Source organism: Protopterus annectens, chromosome 17.part0, assembly GCF_019279795.1.
Source record: "Protopterus annectens isolate FY-2018-M chromosome 17.part0, PAN1.0, whole genome shotgun sequence".
Classification (NCBI taxonomy): Eukaryota; Metazoa; Chordata; order Ceratodontiformes; family Protopteridae; genus Protopterus; species Protopterus annectens.
Genome location: NC_056751.1, coordinates 26,653,465 through 26,674,749, shown reverse-complemented (window position 1 = coordinate 26,674,749; position 21,285 = coordinate 26,653,465).

The window sequence follows — 21,285 nt, the reverse complement described above, 5'->3', positions numbered from 1 at the left end:
GCAATTTACAACTAAGCCATCTGAGTTGCAGATACGTTTGATGTTTTCTCAAACATAGTATTCAGCACTGTCATGCAACAGTAGGAAAAATGTATTCATATATGTGTATGTATATATATATATATATATATATATATATATATATATATATATATATATATAAAAACACACACACACACACACACACACACACACACATATATATATATATATATATATATATATATATATATATATATATATATATATATATATATATATATATATATTTATATATGTAAACTCAAAAGACAGGCACAGCAGATCAGCAAGAGATGTTTATTTTCACTCCACAAACAAACCTCACAGAACAGAAAAAAAACAATAACATTGCTACAGTTCTCAGAACGTTTTTGTCGACATGCACTTCATCAAAAAAGCTAAACAGTGCTCAGTGTGCTAAATTCATGAGTCAGATTTTATTTGAATCTACCAACGGTGTCTCCTAACTAATTAAAATGTTAATACATTCAATTAACATCCTTGTTGTTGAAATTGCAGATTTTTTAACAAAATCAAAGAAACAATATCACCATCTAGTGGTGAAACAAAAGCTTTACAGGCAGGAATACGTAGTAAAAAAAAAAATATATATATATATATATATATATATATATATATATATATATATATATATATATATATATAAATATTGTATTGTAACCCGGTACGTAAAAATCCACTACGAATCATTAGCAGACCGGAGTTCCGCTGTGGCGACCCCTAACTGGGAAAAGCCAAAAGACACATGATTAAATTGTGGTGGTGGTGCTGCAGTAGCGTTGTCGCCTCACAGTAAGACGCTGTCCAGTTCGATTCTCAGCTAGAGCATCTTCTGTGTGGAGACATGCATGAATGGGCATACCTTCGTTAAAGGTTGTGCTTCAGGGCTGGTAACTCTGCACGTAAAATCAACTACCAATCATTAGCAGACCGGAGTTCCGCTGTGGCAACCCCTAACCGGGAAAAGCTGAAAGACACAAACAAACTGTCTGTTCTGTTCCTCCAAACATCTATATTAGTCTGGCAAATAGCTGAAGATGGAAGTAATGAAGTAATGACAGACACATGAGTTTCAGACCCCACCACCTTCAGAACAGTCATGGCAATGCAAAATGTATCATGTTACAAACTTCATAAGTTTGTAATAGGCATCTCTACAATCTGTCCCTATATATCCCCTCTAATGTTAGGCTTTGTCCACATGTGATGCTGTAAGAGGTGGATAGGTTGGGTCACAGCTGAGGAGCCTGACATGCCCTGGGAAACAACAGCTCACATATGGCAACCACTAGAGTGCCTGTCAAACAGTCATGTCTGTGCCACTTCTAGGCCAGTTAATGGGATGTTGCCCATATCCATATGTTACCTGTGAACATGAGTATTATACATGTTTGTATTGTAAATCTAGGATACCTATATAGGGCATGTTCATAGTAAAGCACTGTTGCAGATGTGTGTGTTAAACTTTATGTGATATATTGAATTAATAACATTCAACTGTACAGTGTTCTGCTGGACAATGTTCACAGTTGTGACAGATATCTGTAGTCACTTACACATATACTTGTGTTATGGCAGCTATATTAATACTTTATTAAACTTGATTTCCCTGTTTTGTCACCCAGTGATGTGGACCAATGCCCAGAAGTCCTGGTATAACAGAGATGTATGACTGAGCTGCAAGACTGTAAATACAGTGTGCCATACTGACATAGAACACAAATGTATACCAGCTATCCCCTGACCATGTGTATCTATGCATATGTTCAGCTGAAAGGCACATAAGTAATAACATGGGTCACAAGCAGTCCGGAAAATAGGATGTGCATGTTGCATATGTGTGTAATATCACTGTCACTGCATAAAACAAAATAAAATGTGCACTGCGACTGATTGTTGCATTGCCATGATACTGATATGGGTACTACAGTAGGCATGCTTATCAGGTAATAATCAGAGAAGTATACAACTGTGTTATGACTCACTGTCCATGCCTACCACTAACAGCTATATCAACACCCATATACACTGGATATAAAAGTGTGCTCACCCCTGTTGGAATACCAAGTCTGTCTGCTGTATGCCAGTGAGACCACAGAAAGTCATGTCAAAATGTTTCTCACATCAGATGTGACCATAACCTGTACAATTCTAATCAAAAAGAAACAAAGCTGTTTCATGGAAGGTGAGCAACCATTGCCAAGAGAAGATGTGATACAATGTTAGAGTACAAATTAAGACAAATGGATGCTGTAATCATCTCAGCAGGTGTTTGCACAACATATCAGTTTAAGGGCGTGCACACACATCCAACTGGATTTCTGTACTGAGTATTAATTCCCATATGTTTTCACAGGACAGGTTGTTATGTTCCCTATTGAACTGAGCAGGCTATAAGACACATCACAGGTGGGGATTGTGTTGACATGTGCTTTTGTGGGGTCATGTTCCAATTGCACAACTATCATGCATTGTAACAGGGGTGTGTACACTTTATATCCACTCTAGCTGTATGGAATCAGCAGTACCTGACCTGTACATCCAGCCTCCACCAACGATAGAGTAATCCCCTTGGTGGACAGCAAGACACAAATCACCTAATAGGTTGTTATAGTGGCTGTACAGGGACACATAGGTGCAGACCATGACTTGGAAGCAAGTGCACCACTCTCTGAGCAAGCATGTAGGTTCACAGGTGACTTCCTGTAAGGTTGACTATGACTAGAAATCATACATATCCAAACCACCAAGGCCAACTGCAACCATGTCTCCACATATGTACACAGTCTCAGAGGCAGTAACACAAGTCAACCTGTACTGGGGGTAAAGCACACCTCATACACACATGTCATGGATACAGGCAACCTGCATCAGACAGGATAGGTGAGAACAGTGACACCCTGTCCACAACATTTGTACAGGGGAATATGCACATCAACCACACTCCTGTGTGCATCAATGGTGAGCATGTCCATAATGCCAACTGATGAGAAGAAGAGCAAGTCACCATGGGGCATGAGAACATCACAGTTTGCCTCCTACATGAACTCAGGCATGTGCTCACAGCTCCATCACACACTACAGTCAAACACAGACTTGCCACCATCCACACACCGTCCACATGGAAGATTGCCACTGTCATCCCTCTCCACATAAGTGAATGGAGAATAGCGGATTATGCCATTAAGTGTCTAACATTGGGGGAACTGGACAGGTCAGGGCCAGGAGTGTAACCCAAGATGTCAATGCCATGATAGCTTACAGTGTTATGGTATAGTCTGGATTATTTGCAAGTAATATCCACTGTTGATGTGCATGTGGGCAACTGTATGAGGTCCTGTGTGCAATGCCCCAGGAATGTTTCCCAGCATTCACAAATCTTGAGAATGACACAATCATCCAATTCCTCATCCAGCATACTATTCGGCCTCAGGGCCCAGGATCTGCAGGACAGTACTGCCCTGTGGAATGAGCTTGTCCACAGGGTAAACAATGTCGGCCTGCACAACCAAATTATGAGCCGGTGCGACATAATTGCACTGATCTAATCTGCCACACTCATCAGCATGCTGCTGCAGTTAAAAGGGACCAGCTAGCCACTGGTGGGGGTCATGCCATCCAGCCCCCACTAACACATGCTGAGGAGCTCCTCACCAGCCTTGAGGCACCCGCCCGGAAGATAAGCCAGCAGGCTGAAGACAGCATTGTGGAGGTGGGTGCCACCGACACAATGGATGGGGAGTGGGCAGATAAGGCCACAGGGCACATTACTAAACCACTGTTTCTTATCCATTTTTATCTGTAAAGTATCTACATGCATATGTCAGATATGATAGTCTGTTGCTACAGTGTAGTAATGAACAGATGTGCATAATCTCTAGTATTGTGGGTTTGTACTGTTGATGTGCTGAAATGCTGCTTCCACCCTGTACCAATGCCACAGGTGTGGCTACTGCATTACTTCTCTCACACAACTATTTAGGTCCCTCTGGTATACAACTGGGGAAGCAGCCTGCAGCTGGTGAGTATGGAGTTGTTTTGTTCAAGTTTGCCAATATACCGGCCATGTTATGGCCATGCTATTTGCCATGCACACATTTAACACACCTACCCATAATGCATACTGTACATGTTCACTTTTTGTTGGTGTTAACTGCACTGCATCACAGTGGTCACCATGGTGGCATATCTGAAGGGTATTCTTGCAGTATATCTAACAACCCATCAGTGCAAGATGTGTGGACAGGGATGAACATAATGGTGGGAACAAATGGCCTACAGTAGGGTCATGTCTGAAACATTACGCTTATACAGTGGCTACAACAGTGTATACACCACTATTACAATGGCAACTGTTCCTGATATAAATAACGGCAAACCACAATACCACATTCTACACCTTTTACAACCTGTAATGTAATCCTAACATGAGCAATGAATGTGTAATATGGAATCCCATGTTAGGATAACAAATATGGGGAATACAAACCTTACCAAACACTGGAAGCATATGTGTGCACACACTCCAAATAACATATTGTGGAAGCAGCTTGTGATGTACTGACATCATTCACTCTTCTTGAGTACACACCTGCCATCAAGTACAAGGCATCAATGTCACAAGTAATGGTCTGCTGGCCAAGAAGTATGTCCATGATATTTGCCCACTCACCTGCAACAGAGGCAGCCATGGCTTGCACACATCTTACAAACCATGAAATGGATCCCACATCTGAAAGGCAGCACTCAGGAGTGGGGAAAGTAGCCTTACCTCACCATTGCATATACCATGGCAAACAGTGCAGACAGTCATGTATTTGAGTATGAAGTATGGGACAACATTGATGTAGAAAATAAACAGATGCCCATCCAAAACAGATGACAAAACATGTTGCAAACTGGTCATGGAGACTGCCCAGAAACATGCAGCAACACTGTGGTCCTTGCAGGAATGTCTAGCAAGTACTGCTTGCACAGTACCTGTGTCGACAATCACCTGGATTCTGCATAAGTGTGGCCTATGGGTTAGGGTAATCAGATGGAAGAGTTGTCCCACATGAAACATCATCCAGGGCTCTGTACAGGTAGCATAAGCATAACATCATGTCTCCCAAAGGCTTGTGTTGCAATGTGTAATGGTGTCATGAGACCAAGGCTCAAACCTACAGACAGTACTCATAAAGATACGTGTGGTGCACAAGCAACACCTCACTCCACCTCAGGGTCACCATCCCCAGTTTTAGCTTTCTGGTGCCAGTGTACACCTTTAGGTTTTCTGTTCATTAGCTGGAACTAGGCCAGTAGACATGGTGTTTGGAATTTGGAACACTGCAAAATAACTCTCATGTGTGGCCCATAGTTGTCAATCATCTGCAATAAGGCTGAGGATGGGGAGCGGTGTCATCTTAAAACACAACAGTGAACTGAAGCATACATCCAAAGCTTGCTAAGAATGGCTGTATCTGAACACAGTCAAGGTTATGAATTGTGCCAGACATAACCCAGACCCTATAACAATAGTGAAGCCACTGTGTGACCTCCAAGGGCTGTGCACATGAGCTGGCCTTGCAATCTGGCAGAGTTGGGGGACATTTGTAGGGCAGAGTGACCAAATAATGGCAAGTGAAGATGGGCCATGCTACTATACCCCTTCCAGGAATAGTGACTGCTGTATTTCACTTAACAGGTGCTTCAACAAACCATTGTGTTAAGGGTGTGCACACTTATGCAACCCACATATTGTATGCATCTCATTCAGCATCTGCACAGCTAACACATGTGTTTGATACTGCATTGGATTGCACAGGTCATATGTCACATAGATGTGTGTAATGTTAACAAATAATACAGTATTGTGGCCCCATTGCATATCATAGAAAGAGGCTGGCATGTCAACAAGTGTGTGTACTCTCCTCATATCCATGTTAAGCTTTGAAGGTTGTCAGTGTAACAGGATTTTATTGCACATACATGCACTGCTGATGATGAGATCTGCAAATCAAAGGTCAGGCATTAATTATTGACATCAGTCCTCATATCATCCCAGGTATATGCCAGGCAAACACATAGGGGCTGTGAGCAACAGAGCAAACATAACTGCTACACATATACACATTCAGCAACGGTGTGTACACTTGTGAGTTATGGTATACAGTACATTCCAGTGTGCTGTACAGCTGCACAGCAATACTGTGTACATGGGTGCAGTGTGTTCTAGGGGAGGGGCCATCATCTACTAACATAACTCATGCATCACAGAGATGTATAATGCTGGTAATAATGATTAAGTATGGCTGCAGTGCATGCTGTTGAGTGCCATATGTCATGCATGTTGACTGTTGGGTAATGAAAGGTCTGTGTAATATCTTTGTGCCACCTCACCTGTAAGGGTGTGTCTGTGTGTGAGTCTGTGTATAAGTAAACCATAATGTGCAGGTCTTAATTTACATTTCTTGTCTGCCCCTCACAGGTGGCGAGGTGTGTCATGGTCCCTCATGCAGGCAAACTGATGTTAGTGTCTATACAGACTCTGACAATGATGATAGGCATAGTACAGCACAGGCAGGGTTGTCAGGGGCTGAATCTGTGCCATTGCTTGACACCCCACATTTATCCATCCCATCCCTGCACACAGTCACAGTGCCCATACATACCCCAATCACCAGTGAGGGACAGTTGGCTGGTGGTGGCATGGGACAGGAAAGTATGGTGACTATGGCAAGTGTGTCTGTACACCGCAGCCATAGCTGGATGACTGGCGAGGTCCCACACAGGCAGATGTACAGGGGTGCTTGTAGGAGGGCTGCTAGCCATCATGCCCTGGCAGAAGTGCCACAGCAGGTGTCACCAGATGCATGTTTTGGGCTGTCATGGAGGCACAGGCATGTATGGAACATTACACCAGAGACATTCTGAGGCTGCAGAGGGCTACTCTTCCTGCTGCACGTGACTACATCTGTGATCTTGCAGGTCCCCACCATTATTTTGCAGAGGTCATGGATAGATGGTTGGGTAAGATTGTGGGAATCCTCGACTGTGTGGTGTCTGTGGTAGAGCATGTGGTGGGAGTAGAGCATCGGCCACGTGGACGTACATCAGCAACACCAGGTGGAGGTCTAGGTGGACGTGCATGGCCACTCCTGTAGTGGCAGTACTAGCACTAGCACTGTAGGTGAGGTGCTGTCCACACCACAATGCAGCAGGCCATGTGCATGTGGTCCTGGCCAGTCCCAACAGGGATGCAGATCCAGCAGACAATTGTCATTGTCAGGGGAGAGTACCATATCTGGACTTCTACCTGGTAGTGCCCATGCAACCCCTGGCAGGCAGAGTTCCCATGTCTGTAGCCAGACAGAGTGAACTGTACAACCTGCCATGTACAGTTTGCAGCTGTCCAACATACACCTGTATAGGGCAGCCACATGACAAAACTGTGTGCATACATACACACACACATCACCAACACAGCTAGAGCACCTCCATACCTACACACACCATGTCTGCACAGGCCATTTAATAAACCTACACACATGATGTCAACCAAACAGCTCAACCTAGGCCCCTGGCAAACCCACACCATACCCTGTGCATATAATGATACCTGTGCCACATCCCTGTCATCCATACCATCAATGCAGAGACATGCTAATATGGTTCTGATGCACAGGGTGAATGTACTAAGGTTTAGAAATGTAATGCTGTTTAACGTGTTGTCAGCTGGAATGTTTAATGCTTACATGTCAGGGTGTGTAGCTGTCCAGCCATGATGCATTATAGCTGTTATTAACACTGACTGATTGTGGTCTCCATAACATATTCTGCTTGTGTTCAAGGTGTCTATGTGTCAGCAGGATGTTGATTTGCTGTCCTTTCCTACAAGAGGTGTGGGACTGTGGTGACACATTGACTGTGTCATATCCCGGTTACAGCTGAACACAAGTTGCAGATCTGTATAACAGTTACTGCATGTGCCACATGGCTGATAAGTCTGAGGGGTGTGTACAGGTGAGTGCATGGTGGCTGATGTCAGCTGCCCTTCTACAGTGGGCAATGGTAAATGTATTGGGTGGCACATACCAAATGTTTGTGAATAACACACACACACAGAGGCTTTGGTGTTGATGCAATATACAGAGAATACTGTACACATGGATGTACCTAATTTTGCAGAGAACTCATTTTGGCCTATGTAATTCCATCAAGACTAAATTTCTAAATCATCACATCAGTAAATAATCAGTCCACCAGTTTAATGTAATTGAAAATGGTACTGGCAGGGTATATGTCCTCTTCCCCAATGTAGTGCAATCTTGGAGTTGGTAAACATAGGTGTGCTGGTATGGGGGGCACAGCTCCACTCTTTAGAGGGTGTGGGGTGGTGTAGAACCACACATGGTGTGATTAACAACTACTTAACCTCTTAACATAAACTGTACAGTATAACAGCACACTAAGCGGGGGGATACATACAACAATAACACCAACGTGGGTGGCTGTGCCCACAACAACCACATCCAACTATATATACCAACTCCAGTATCGCTGTGCAGCTGTACAGTGAGGAAGAGGGCATTTACACATCCTCTACTAGTTTTGATGGAATGAATTTCAACAAGATGATTGCTTTGAAATGTTACCTTTTGTCAGTTAGTACTTGGACAAATGATCGCTTGGGAAATATATTTTCTGCAAACTGAAGTAGATCCCTTCACATATACACACACTTACTTGGCAACACTGAGAGTATAAGCCGTACCTAGGTACTTATTGCTACTAACATCACCAGGCCTTGTACGGTATGGTAATGGGGGATGTACTGGGTGTTAAAGAACAATACATAGTATGACGTACTGTCATATACACATTGACAAACACATACAGTCATAGACATATTTGACAGACCTGGGTTTAGCAGTGCTAACTACCTTGTCAGTGAGTCCATACTGTTACAGAGTTTTTGCACACAGCACATGCATCACTGGGCTGGATAGTGTCATCAGTTACCTGTATGGTTGATGATGACAGCTGCCCTTATACAGTGGACCTTGGGACATGCACTGAAGGTACCGTGGTGTAAAGACAATATACCCAGCACCCCCACCCACATTGGATATTGTACTCACTGAAATCCATGATAATGCTCTGACATACCCACAATCACACATTGACCAGGACTGCAATACAAACCCTTGTCTATCTAATTAGTGCTACTACAGGGATATGCATTTATTGCACATGCCACAGGGATAATAGGGTGAGGGTTTTGTCATGGCTCTCCTAATATCATCAACATCACCATCCAATGTAATGTATGGCAAGGTTTAGTGTATTTGGAGAATGTGGCCTCAGAATGCTGTCTCCTACAAATATGCGCACTCACACACAATTGCACACACATACACACACACACACACACACACACACACATATACTCACATTTGTCAGGACTTAGAGGGTAACCCATACCTATTTGCCCATTTGTAGAACAGTGTTATGCTGGTACTGTAAGCTCCAGGTAGCCCATAGGGTGAAGAGTGTCACAAGGTACATTTAATGGGAATTAGAGCAGCAGCAGTTTATAAGTATAGCAATGGGGGTGTAGTGGGTGAGAAGGCCCTCAGAGTATTTTCAACTACAAATTTACAAACACACAAGACACTGTTATACTCAGTAATGCACACAGACACATTTGTCATTACTGACGTCCATAGGTGCAGGCGTTCCTAGGTGTGTACCAGGCTAATGTCCATGAAGATATGACAAGAGTAGGGAATGTGAGTACACTGGCATCATGCCACCTGACATTTGTCAGCAGGCCATCTATCAACTGATGCCACTTGAGTGATCCCCAGGGTGACAGTTAAATTCAACTTCCAATCATCTGGTTTTCTCTTGAAGAGGGCCAGTGAGGTGCTCCAAATGACATGTATGCAACATATATTGCATAACATGGCCAGTGTCTGGGTTAGGGACCTGTACCCAATCGTGTTCTGTTGGCTGTGGTAGTCTGGTTGAGGTATCCATGGCAAGTGGTGCATACAGAGTGAGGTTTCCTAGCTGTGGCATTCATAACACAGCTGAGCAGACATGTTAATGTCAGTCAATCAGATATTGCCTGTAAGCAGCCAAGATGAATACCTGACATCTGCACATCCGTACAGAGGACAGACAGAAATTAGCTAGCCAACAGGTTATGCATTAGGATGAATGTTTTGACAGACAGACGTCTGAAACTGATAGGTATGCCATTACTACATGACAGCAGTCCTCAATGACATATCTTAAAAACATAGTAGTCTACAGTTAATATCAACATATCAGATCAATATCCAATTGGAGATACTTAAAACATACAGCTCAAACACCAAGAACACAATAGTCAGTACTCAGAGTCCAGATTTGCATGCAGGGGTGTATGGTTCCAGTACTACAATCTGCAATCTACTCTTACTTGGAAAAGCACTGTTAAAAGTAGTAACGTAATAATGCAATACATGCAATTGTGACTGCATATAACCTAGGATACTACCCAAGTATGAAACACATACAAAGAGAAAAGACTGTTGTACTACTCATGTATACTCAAGTGTCCCATACAGTAAAGTCACATGCATTGCTACTGTAATTACAGCACATAGAAGCATGTTATGTACATGGGATTAAATACACTTATTAAAGATGCCATTACCCTGCTATTTTATCAGACTGAAATGTGATCACTGGTTACCAGGGCTGAACTATGCTTAGCAGGTGTAAGCATTGCTTAAATGTAAATGCTAAGGATTTGTGCACTGGTAAGCAAAGCCTACATGGTGTAAGCACGTATTTGTTTAACTGTACATTAGCACTGCTTACTGTTGCTCAAACCCATGCAAAACCACTTAAAGCTGCTCAAAACTGCCTTAACCACTCTGTATCCAACAGTACTTGTTCTGCCTAGCAACAAAATAAACAGCCTTTGCAGGTCTTGAGCCCAGGACCCTGTAGAATATAGTCACAGCATTTAACAACTAAGCCATCTGAGCTGTTACACTGTCTGTTGTTTCAAATATATAATTCAGTGCACATACTGAATAGCAGTGAACAACTGCTTTGACTACTACAATTGTTTACTACTTGTTAGTGAAAATAGTGTTGAATCAGTCATGTTTTGATATCTAAATATACACATATAAATATGGTGAGATACAGCTGAGAAGTTATATACAACACTCATGTTTACACATAAGGATATGGATATATATATATATATATATATATATATATATATATATATATATATATATATATATATATATATATATATATATATATATATATATATACACACACACACACACACACACACACACACACACACATATATATATATATATATATATATATATATATATATATATATATATAAAACATATGCCCATAACATGTAGTGGAGTCATATCTCAGCACCATGACTCTCAACCTCTTAGTGCAAGGGAACGTAATGTAAGTACTGCAGTTATAAATGTAGAATGTTACTACAGTAACAGAGGTTGTGTCAACAGACATGTTGTGAAGGAAGGCTCTTCTGAAACTGACATGTACGCCATCAGTTGCTGATCGACATCATAAAATCATCATAGTGAAGTACCACACAAATCACAGTAATGATCCTGTGGAATACAGCAGAAATATTATGAATAAACGTGGACAGTTTGAAACATTCTGGTCAGTCAAGAGGTGTATACCGAACTCCTTCATGAAAGAAGTGTGGACCAAGCCTGACAAAGGGGATATATCACAAATATTGGAGTAGATAAGCTCACACAGTTGATGCATTCACACCCTTCTGTCTGTCATAACACATATTAACTGGAGAAGCAGAGGTCCCAAGCCCACATACTTCCCCCTAGTTAGTGACATACATCTTCACAGCATCCCACTGCTTTATCAGAAATACACAGCATGTATGGTGGCCAGGCAACAGTACATCTGACAAATATCTGGACATAACATCACAGTAGACAAATACACTGGGCTGCTAGGCGTGTCACCAAGCACTGTCTAAACTACAGGCAGACTGCCACAATACTAACCCAATTTTGCTATAGGGGAATACACATGTAATTGCAAATATAGCAGGCACTACAGGCATGTAATGCCATGGAGTAACATACACCAGTGTGAAAGTACATACTCACAACCAATCTAAACACAGTCACAGTCATATTATGGTAAGCCTAATTAATAATACAGTATATGGACTGTGTGAACAAAACCCATCATCATATTTGCCACTCACACACTAACCCTACATATACTGGCCCAATTCACAGTGTAGTTTGATGCCTGACTGTGGTTCATAGGTTCATAGGTTCATACTAGGCTATCTGCCCTAGGGCATTTATAAGCCTAGCCAGAATGTGTTTGGCTTTCGCCACCCATTTTAAATTTATTTTGCTATGCCCTTTTTCGAGGTTAGTATACCATGCCTCTGTCTAACAGTGACACAGAAGTGATACCCGGGGTAAACCTATGATCTCCCATCCACTCATCAAGATTCCTCTTGAAGAGAGTCAATGAGGGACTCTGCCTAACCTGGACTGGGATTTTATTCCAGAGTGAAGGGAGCCTCTGGGTTATGAATCTGTCCCTCCAGCATGTCCTATTTATTTCAGTGCTGAGGTTCAAGTCTCGAGCTGTAGCTCGATGGGATTTGGATTTTCTGAGGTGCAGCATGTCCATTAATTCCGGGTTGGACATGGCTTTATACGTCAGGCACAGATCTCCTCTGAACAGGCGGTATGCCACTGAGTAGAGCTGGAGTTTCTTTAACCGGCAGCATATGGCATCTGTTTGAGCCCTTTGATCCTCTTGGTGAGGTACTTTTGGGGTCTTTCCAGTTGCTGCAGGTGTCTGGTAAGGTACATCCCAAAAGGCATTGTACTCAATTATGGGCCTGATGAGGGATGAGTAAAGAGGCACGATGACCTCCCCTGATCTAGATGTGAATCCCTTCATGATTAGGTGGGCTATATAAAATGTTTTTCTAACCACTTTGGCCATGTGGTTGTCAAATGAGAGATTGCTATCAACTTGGGTCCCCAGGTCCCTAATTACTTCTTCTGTACTTAATGGATTTCCACCTATGTGGTAATTTGTGGGCACTTTGTTTTTGCCAAAGGGGATGACTATACACTTTTTGGCATTTAGCTTGAGGCCATGGTTCTGGCACCAGTTGTCTGTTTCTATGAGGCCCTTTTGGAGGATGCTTGTTGTCGGCTGGAGAGTCGATTATGGAGCCCAGTTTGCAGTCATCTGTGAACTTGGTCAGCCACAGTCCTTCCGTGTTGGCCTGTACCTCCGAGAAATATATACCGAACAAGAGAGGTCCCAGGACTGAGCCTTGTGGGACACCACTTGTAACTGGTTTGGAGTCTGACATGGCTCCAGCAATTCTAACCATGTGGGTTCTGTCCTTGAGCCAGTTTGCAATCCATCTAGTGACATAGGGGTTTATATTTAAGCTGGTGAGCTTATCTATAATGCCCGAGTGGGGTATTGTATCGAAGGCTTTTGCGAGGTCCAGGTAGGCTGTGTGGACCACCTTCCCCGCCACAATCGCCTTGGTGACTGTTTCAAAGAAATCAACCAGGTTTAAGAGGCAGGATCTGCCCTTAACAAAGCCAACTGGGTAGGATCCAGTGTTTGTAGGTCCCCAATATCTTTATTTATGAGGTCCATGATGATCCTTTCCATAGCTTTGCAGACCAAGCTAGTCAGGCTTATGGGGCGATAGTTTCCAGGATCCATTGAGGCACCACCTTTATGGAGAGGGACCACTGTTGCTGCACGCCACTCTTTGGGCACATATCCTGTAGTAAGGCTGAGATTGAACAGTAGTTTTATGTTTAGGTTTAGCTCTTCTTGGAGTTCATGTAGGACGAGCCGGGACACCATCTGGTCCCATTGATGCTGTGTGTTTTGCTTTGGAGAGGGCGGATCTTACCTGAGCATCTGAGATGTCAGGGGGGCAGCACTCTGCTGGGATAGATATTTGCCCTTTGGTGGGGAGGGGAGAAGTTTGCGCTGAACCTGTCAGCTAGGATGTTGGCAATGTCTGTGGGTTCGGTGTATTTTTTGTCAGTTTGGACTAATCCTGAGCATATCTGGGAATTACCACCCAGGTTCCTAACATAACTAAAGAAAGCCTTGTGATTATCCTTAGTGTCCTGTGCAATTTTTCTCTCGAAGCTGGCCTTAGACAATTTTATGTGTGCCCGTAGTTTTTGCTAATACTGATCAGTGATGCCTTCCTTTTGGGATTTTGCTTTATCATTTAGTAGCTTCCTCCTTCTATTGTATAGTTTGTTTATGGCTGGGGTCCACCAGACAGGACGTCTGCCTTTGGAGGATTGGGTCTTTGTTTTATTTGGGATCGCATGATCCATGCATTCCTGAAGGTGTTCATAGAATGCGTTTATAAAGGATTCTGCGGTCTGGGCCTTATTTTCCACAGGCCCGGGGGTTTTGAAGGATTCCACCTCAGTTTTGAGGAGTGTAAAATTTGCTTTAGAGAAGTTTTTCACTGTGGTTTTCTGGGCAGGGGGTGGGGTCGGGATGTGAATATCCAGTGAGATTAGTTTATGGTCTGATCTTACCAGTGAGGGATACACTTCTGGTCTGGAGCATAGAGTCCCCATGTTGGTGATGATCAGGTCCAGTATGTTTTCCCCTCTTGTGGGAGTGGTAACAAGTTGTTCCATAGCATTTGAGTTTATAAATTCTAGGAACCTTTGGGCTAGGTGTTGGAGCTAGAGTAATGCTCCCAGTCTATGTTTGGGTAGTTGAAGTTGCCCAATATAATGGTGTTTGGAGAGACCTTCATATTTTCCAGTGTTCTCAGGAAGGCCGAGTGGGGTTCCTGGGTTTGGGAGGGTGGTCTGTAGCAGGCTATAAACTGGAAGGCAGTTTTACCCACTGTTAGTTGCACATGGATAGTCTCTGATGCTTCAGGCTTTGCCACCAACCTGGAGGTGTGGGTATCTTTGATGAATATCGATACTCCCTCCTTTTGTTGTTCGTCCAAGTTTTGGGGCCGAAAAGCATGGTATGAGGTATAACCTGGTAGTGCTGGGGTGCTCTCGGGAGTCCTGAACCAGGTTTCTGTTACTGAAGAGATATCGATGTTCTCCATGCTAAGGAGAGTTTCAAAAGGCATCTTGAGGTTTAGACTTCTGGCATTGAGTAGCATTACTCTTAGTTTCTTATCCCTTGTGATACCTATGGAGGTGGGTTTGTCTTTTGAGCCTTGCCTAAAAAAGGCACTATGGGGTAGCAAGAGCCTTTGCCAATATCCGAAAGCCCAGGGGTGACAGGTGCAAGCCGTCCCTAGCGAAGCATCGTGGCTTTTCGAGCATATCATCCCAAGCTGACAGGCATTGGATCCCCTTTGAATGACACCAGTACTTAAGCCAATTGTTGAAATTGTTCATCTTGTCTTCCTAGTGGCATCATTCTTGGTGAGGGTAAGATGCTACTCAAGGTCAGGGTCATACCGCCTGGGCTACATGCTCAGAGAGCTCCTTTATGTCTCTTTTCATGTAGTCCAGGGAGGTACGGCTCAGGTCATTCACACCAGCATGGACAATGACTGAGTCATATTTGTACTTGCCTTGGAGTGACCTGAGTGCTTGTGTTATGTGGCGGATCCTAGCACCCGACAGGCTGCTCACCGTGACCCTCTCCTTGTTCAGCCTGGTGAGCGTCAGTGTGCCTGACGATAGAGTCACCTATTACAAGTGTATCAGGTGTGTTGTTTAGTCTTAAGGGCTGTGACTGTTTGGCACACTGGCTTTGTGAGATATGTGTTGCACGTGTTTTGTTTTGGGGTAGCGGCTGCTTGGGTGTCTGCTTTGGAGGTCTCTGCTGCTTCGGCAGATCTTTATTTAGAGCCTCCGAGTATGTTTTTATGTGATTATGTGTTTGGTTTGCTGTCGTGGTAGGTCTATGTGAGACTGGAATTGTAGTGAGTGTGGTTTCCTTCTCCTCCTGACTGGTTATACCAGTACTGAGTTGAGAGAGCTTAGCCGTATGGGACATTTCTCTTGGCCCTACAGACATATAAGCTGATAGGGTATCAGAAACGGGAGCAGCATCAGATAGAACACGACCAAGAACACTGACAGCTACCCCAGTTTGTACACAGACCAAATAACATATTCACAATGCACTGCTACACAATACTGACATTCTGTCAACAATCACCATAAGTACACAGACCTCACTACTGTAAAGACTACAACAGAATTTCCAGGTTTTGTCCTCAAATATAAGGCCTCCTATACATAACATGTCTGGCAGTCTGATATATCACTGGCTTGATATCAGGAATGATGTCAGTAAATAATGATATACTGTACATATCCACCTCTTACTGCATGACATATGAACAAAGTGTGACAGACTTGGGGGACAGAGACACAAACACAGGGTCAATATTGATATATTGTTGTGATAAAATGAGAAAATTGCTGGTGTAACATGGTTTGTTGTGACATATCTCTTCTGAGGGATATAAAGACAGTAACACACATGGATGTTACCATTTACTGACTGCAATCATCAGAGTATGCTGCTGCATTTATAAAGACAGAAAATGTGTGAGTAACACACCACATCTAAGACTCCAAACTCTGGCTAGTCTGCAGATAGCCCTACAGGTGAGAGTTTTCTCAACCACATAACACTGTCATGCCAGACTTTCAATCATGCAGAACAGCCATATTCACACAAACCCTGTTAAACCAACATTACTTCAAATGTAGAACAGCGATACTTACATTCTGTTCCCATGTCTGGAACATCACCCTCCAATTTGTTGGCCTGTCTCCACAGTGTTTGTTGTAAGAGGTATTTCAAACTACCCTCTGTGATCCTGTTTGTCAGACACCCACATTAAGTCCTGCTCACAGTGAAGGAAAAGGGGCAACACCCGCATGAATTGCTTAGTTATAGGAGTGTGTTTCCATGCAATTGGCTATAGGAATGATATCATAGCTGTTCCACATGCAATTAGCAAGTGGGGGACTCCAATTCGTGCACAGGCCATCAGCTGATTATGAGCATTACCTACAAATGTCAAGCTGCTGCCTATGCAAAACAGATGTATTTTTCCACATCTACCAGAGAGGGAGAGAGAAAGAGAGAGAGAGACAAAGAGAAAGTAAGAAAGGAAGAGAGAAAGAGCCAAGCATGTTTGTGTATGATCCGTGGGTGGAGAGTGGTCTCTGGGTATTATAATGGTTGCCTATATTGTTCACTAATCCATACTGTCACATAGTCATTGCACATGGCAGTAGACATATATAGGTTCATAGGTAGGTACTAGGCTATCTGCCCAAGGGCATTTATAAGCCTAGTCAGAGTGTATCGGCTTTCGCTGCCCCATTGATTAATTAACTGATCCTCTGTCAAGCAGAGCCAATGAAGTGATCCCAGGGGTGTATTTTCTGTTACCCATCCACTCGTCAAGGTTTCTTTTGAAGAGTGTTAGTGAGGGGCTCCGCCCGATGTAATTTGGAATTTTGTTCCAAAGCATGGAAAGTCTCTGTGACAGGAATCTATCCCTCCAGCATGTTCTATTTATTGTTGTGGTGAGGTTTAGCTCACTAGAGCGTGTGGCTCGCAGTGACTTGGATTTCTTTAGGTGGAGCATGTCCATCAATTCTGAGTTGGACATGGCTTTGTAAGTCAGGCAGAGATCACCTCTGAGTAAGCAATATGCCACTGAGTACAGTCGGAGTTTTTTCAGTCAGGCTGCATAGGACATATGTTTGAGACCAGTAATTCTCTTGGTGATGTACTTTTGTGGTCTTTCCAGCTGTTGGAAGTGTCTCGTGAGGTACATCCCAAATGGGGTGTTGTACTCTATGATGGGTCTAATCAGTGACGAGTAGAGGGGCACTATAACCTCTTTATTTCTAGATGCGAACCCTTTAGTAATTAGATGAGCCAGGTAGAAGGATTTCCTAACTACTTTGGCAATATGATTGTCAAAGGAGAGATTACTATCTACCTGGGTCCCCAGATTTCTTATTACCTCTTTTGTATTAAGGGGACTGCGACCTATGTGGTAATTCATGGGTGTTTTGTTTTTCCCAAATGGGATGACTATGCATTTTTTGGCATTTAGCTTGAGGCCATGACTTTGACATCAGGTGTGTGTCTCAGTAAGGCCCTTTTGGAGGATGTCCATGTCAGCCGAAGAGTCAATTATGGCTCCCAGTTTGCAATCATCAGTGAACTTGGTTAGCCATAGTCCTCCTGTGTTTGCCCGTACTTCTGAGAAGTATATGTCAAAAAGTAGGGGTCTCAGGACTGAGCTTTGCAGGACACCACTTGTGACTGGTTTAGAGTCGGACCTGGAGCCCACTATTCTTACCGTGTGAGTTCTGTCTGTAAGCCAGTTGGCAACCCATCTTGTGACGTAGAGGTTTATGTTTAGGCTGATGAGTTTTTCTGTAATACCTGAGTGGGGAATGGTGTCGATAGCCTTGGCAAGGTCAAGGTAGGCTGTGTGAACCACCTTTCCCTTGTCTATGGCCTTGGTGACTGTCTCAAAGAAGTCAACCAGGTTTAGGAGGCAAGATCTGCCCTTAACAAAGCCGAACTGGATCGGGACAAGTGTTTGGAGGTTCCCAATGTCTTTGTTAATGAGTTCCATGATGATGCACTCCATAGCCTTGCAGGCCAGGCTAGTCAGGCTTATGGGGCAATAGTTACCAGGGTCATTTGTGGCCCCTCCTTTGTGGAGAGGAATAACCAATGCTGTGTGCCATTCTATGGGCACGTAGCCTGTGGAGAGGCTGAGGTTGAACGGCGTGTTTAGGTGGGGGGTTAGTTCATTCTGTAGTTCATGCAGGACACAGCCTGGGACACCATCTGGTCCCACTGATGCTGTGTTTTTGGCTTTTGAAAGGGCTGTTTTCACTTGTGTATCTGTGATTTTGGGACACTACACTTTTATGGCTGTGGATTGTCTACAATAACCTCTATCTACAGTGTTTGACAACTGTTGACCTTGTAATGTGGACATTAGGACATATAGGTCCTCAATATAATAATGTAGCAAAACCCACACTGCAGTGGACCCTGTTATTACAAAATCATGCCACCACCCACACAGGGCACTGATAACACACACACTCACTTGTCAGTACAGAATGTTGAACCCCTACCTGGCTATGTATTGCTATTACAGTGTTACGCATTTCTCGCAAGCGCCATGGAGCTTACATGTTAGTGAGCTGTCCAAAGGTATCTTTGAAGGTCAGTGACATCAGCACTAGTTCTAAAGGAGGGGTAAGAGAAGTGTAAATGTCCACAAAATCAGGTGTCAACAAAGACACGCACACTCTCCCACACAAACACACATGTTAACACAGTTGCCAGGACCAGGATTAGAACTCCTATCTAACTAGCTTGCTACACTATGGCATTACACAGTTATTGCAAGGGCCATGGACCTTATATGTTGGAGAGCTGTTCAAAGGTATCTTTGAAGGTGAGTGACATCAGCAGCAGTGCTAAAGGAGAGGTAAGAGGAGAGTGGTAAGTGAGAATGTCCACAAAATCAGGTATCAACAAAGACACACGCACTCTCTCACACAAACACACACATTCCCATAGTTACCAGGACCAGGATTAGAACTCCTACCTAACTAGTTTGGTACACTACAGCATTACACACTTATCGCAAGCACCACTTAGCTTATAGGGCTGAGACTTGGCCAAAGGGTTATTTCAAAGTGACTGACAGCAGGCGTGCTAAAGTAGGGCAATGAAAGGTGTAGTGAGTGTGAATGACCTCAAAATCATTCATCTCCACACACACACACACACACACACACACACACACACACACACACACACACACACACTTTAACAGCTACCATGTCTGGGATTAGACCCCCTACCTAACTAGTTTGCTACACTACAGTATTACAAACTTATCGCAAGTACCATGTAGCTTATAGGGCTGAGACTTGGCCAAAGGGTTGTTTCAAGGTGTCTGACATCAGCAGGAGTGCTAACATGGGCAATGAGATGTACAGTGTGTGTGAATGGGCCATAAATCATTCCTCTGGAAGCACACACACACACACACACACACACACACACACACACACACTCAGTCACACACAACTTTACATTTGACAGGACTGAGTATACAAATGCTAGATGAATACTGATTTGTACTATCGTGTTACACAGTGACACTATAGGGCTGAGGGCTACCAAAAGGAATATCTACAGTAATCAACATCAGCACATTATGTGATATCGGCCAATTGGATGTGTAGTGGGTGGGAAAGGCCTCATAATGGAATTCTGTCTGTCACTGTCTGTCTCTCTCTTCCCCATATCTGTGTATGTGTATCTTTGACATATTATAGTGTGTTGGCCTTGGATACGTGTGAGTATTCCTATCCAATGTGTATCTGAAGCATAAATGGTGTACAATTTGGTGTGTGTGTGTGTGTACAGACATCTGCAAATGACAGATATGGATAGTCCACTGTGTTTTCAGACATGGGCTTCATTTCTCTAAGTGTAGGAGCATGCCCAGTATGACCTTCTGTACTGAGTCTGTGAATCGATTCCAGGTAGGGCTGTACTTCAGTCCAGAGTTTGGTGTTCTACACCTACAGCTAGCAACCTGTTTCTGCAGAATATCTGTAGATAGGTTGACAATATGGAGTCACAATGGGTGACAGAGAGTGGGCTACTGTAACTATTTCTGTCTGTGCTGCTGGTGTTATGTGGTTGGTGTTAGCAGAGATATTCAGACTTATGTACTGTTTATACTGTGATGTATTATGTCATCAACTACTGACAGATATAATTATTTGCTCACAGTTATTTCTTGGGAAATACAAAATGAATGAAGCTGAGTTCAGTATTGTGGTCCACAGCCTACACATTATTGCATACTCATCCCGTTCTGGAGGGATAGCTGCAGACACTTGCTGATGGGTCTGTGTAAATGGTCCAGCACCTTGGTACTATGGTGGTTGAGGATCACCTTCTTATACATATATCAACTTAACAGAATGGCCATATCTTGCTGTGGCCATACCTCTCAGCTGTACAGATTCACCCAGGTTACCCAGAGGCAGGGCTCATATATCTGGTTAGTTCCCCTTCACATTGTGGTTTATGAGCAGGTTTGTATCCACCCATTACTGGGTTTGCAGGCAGGGG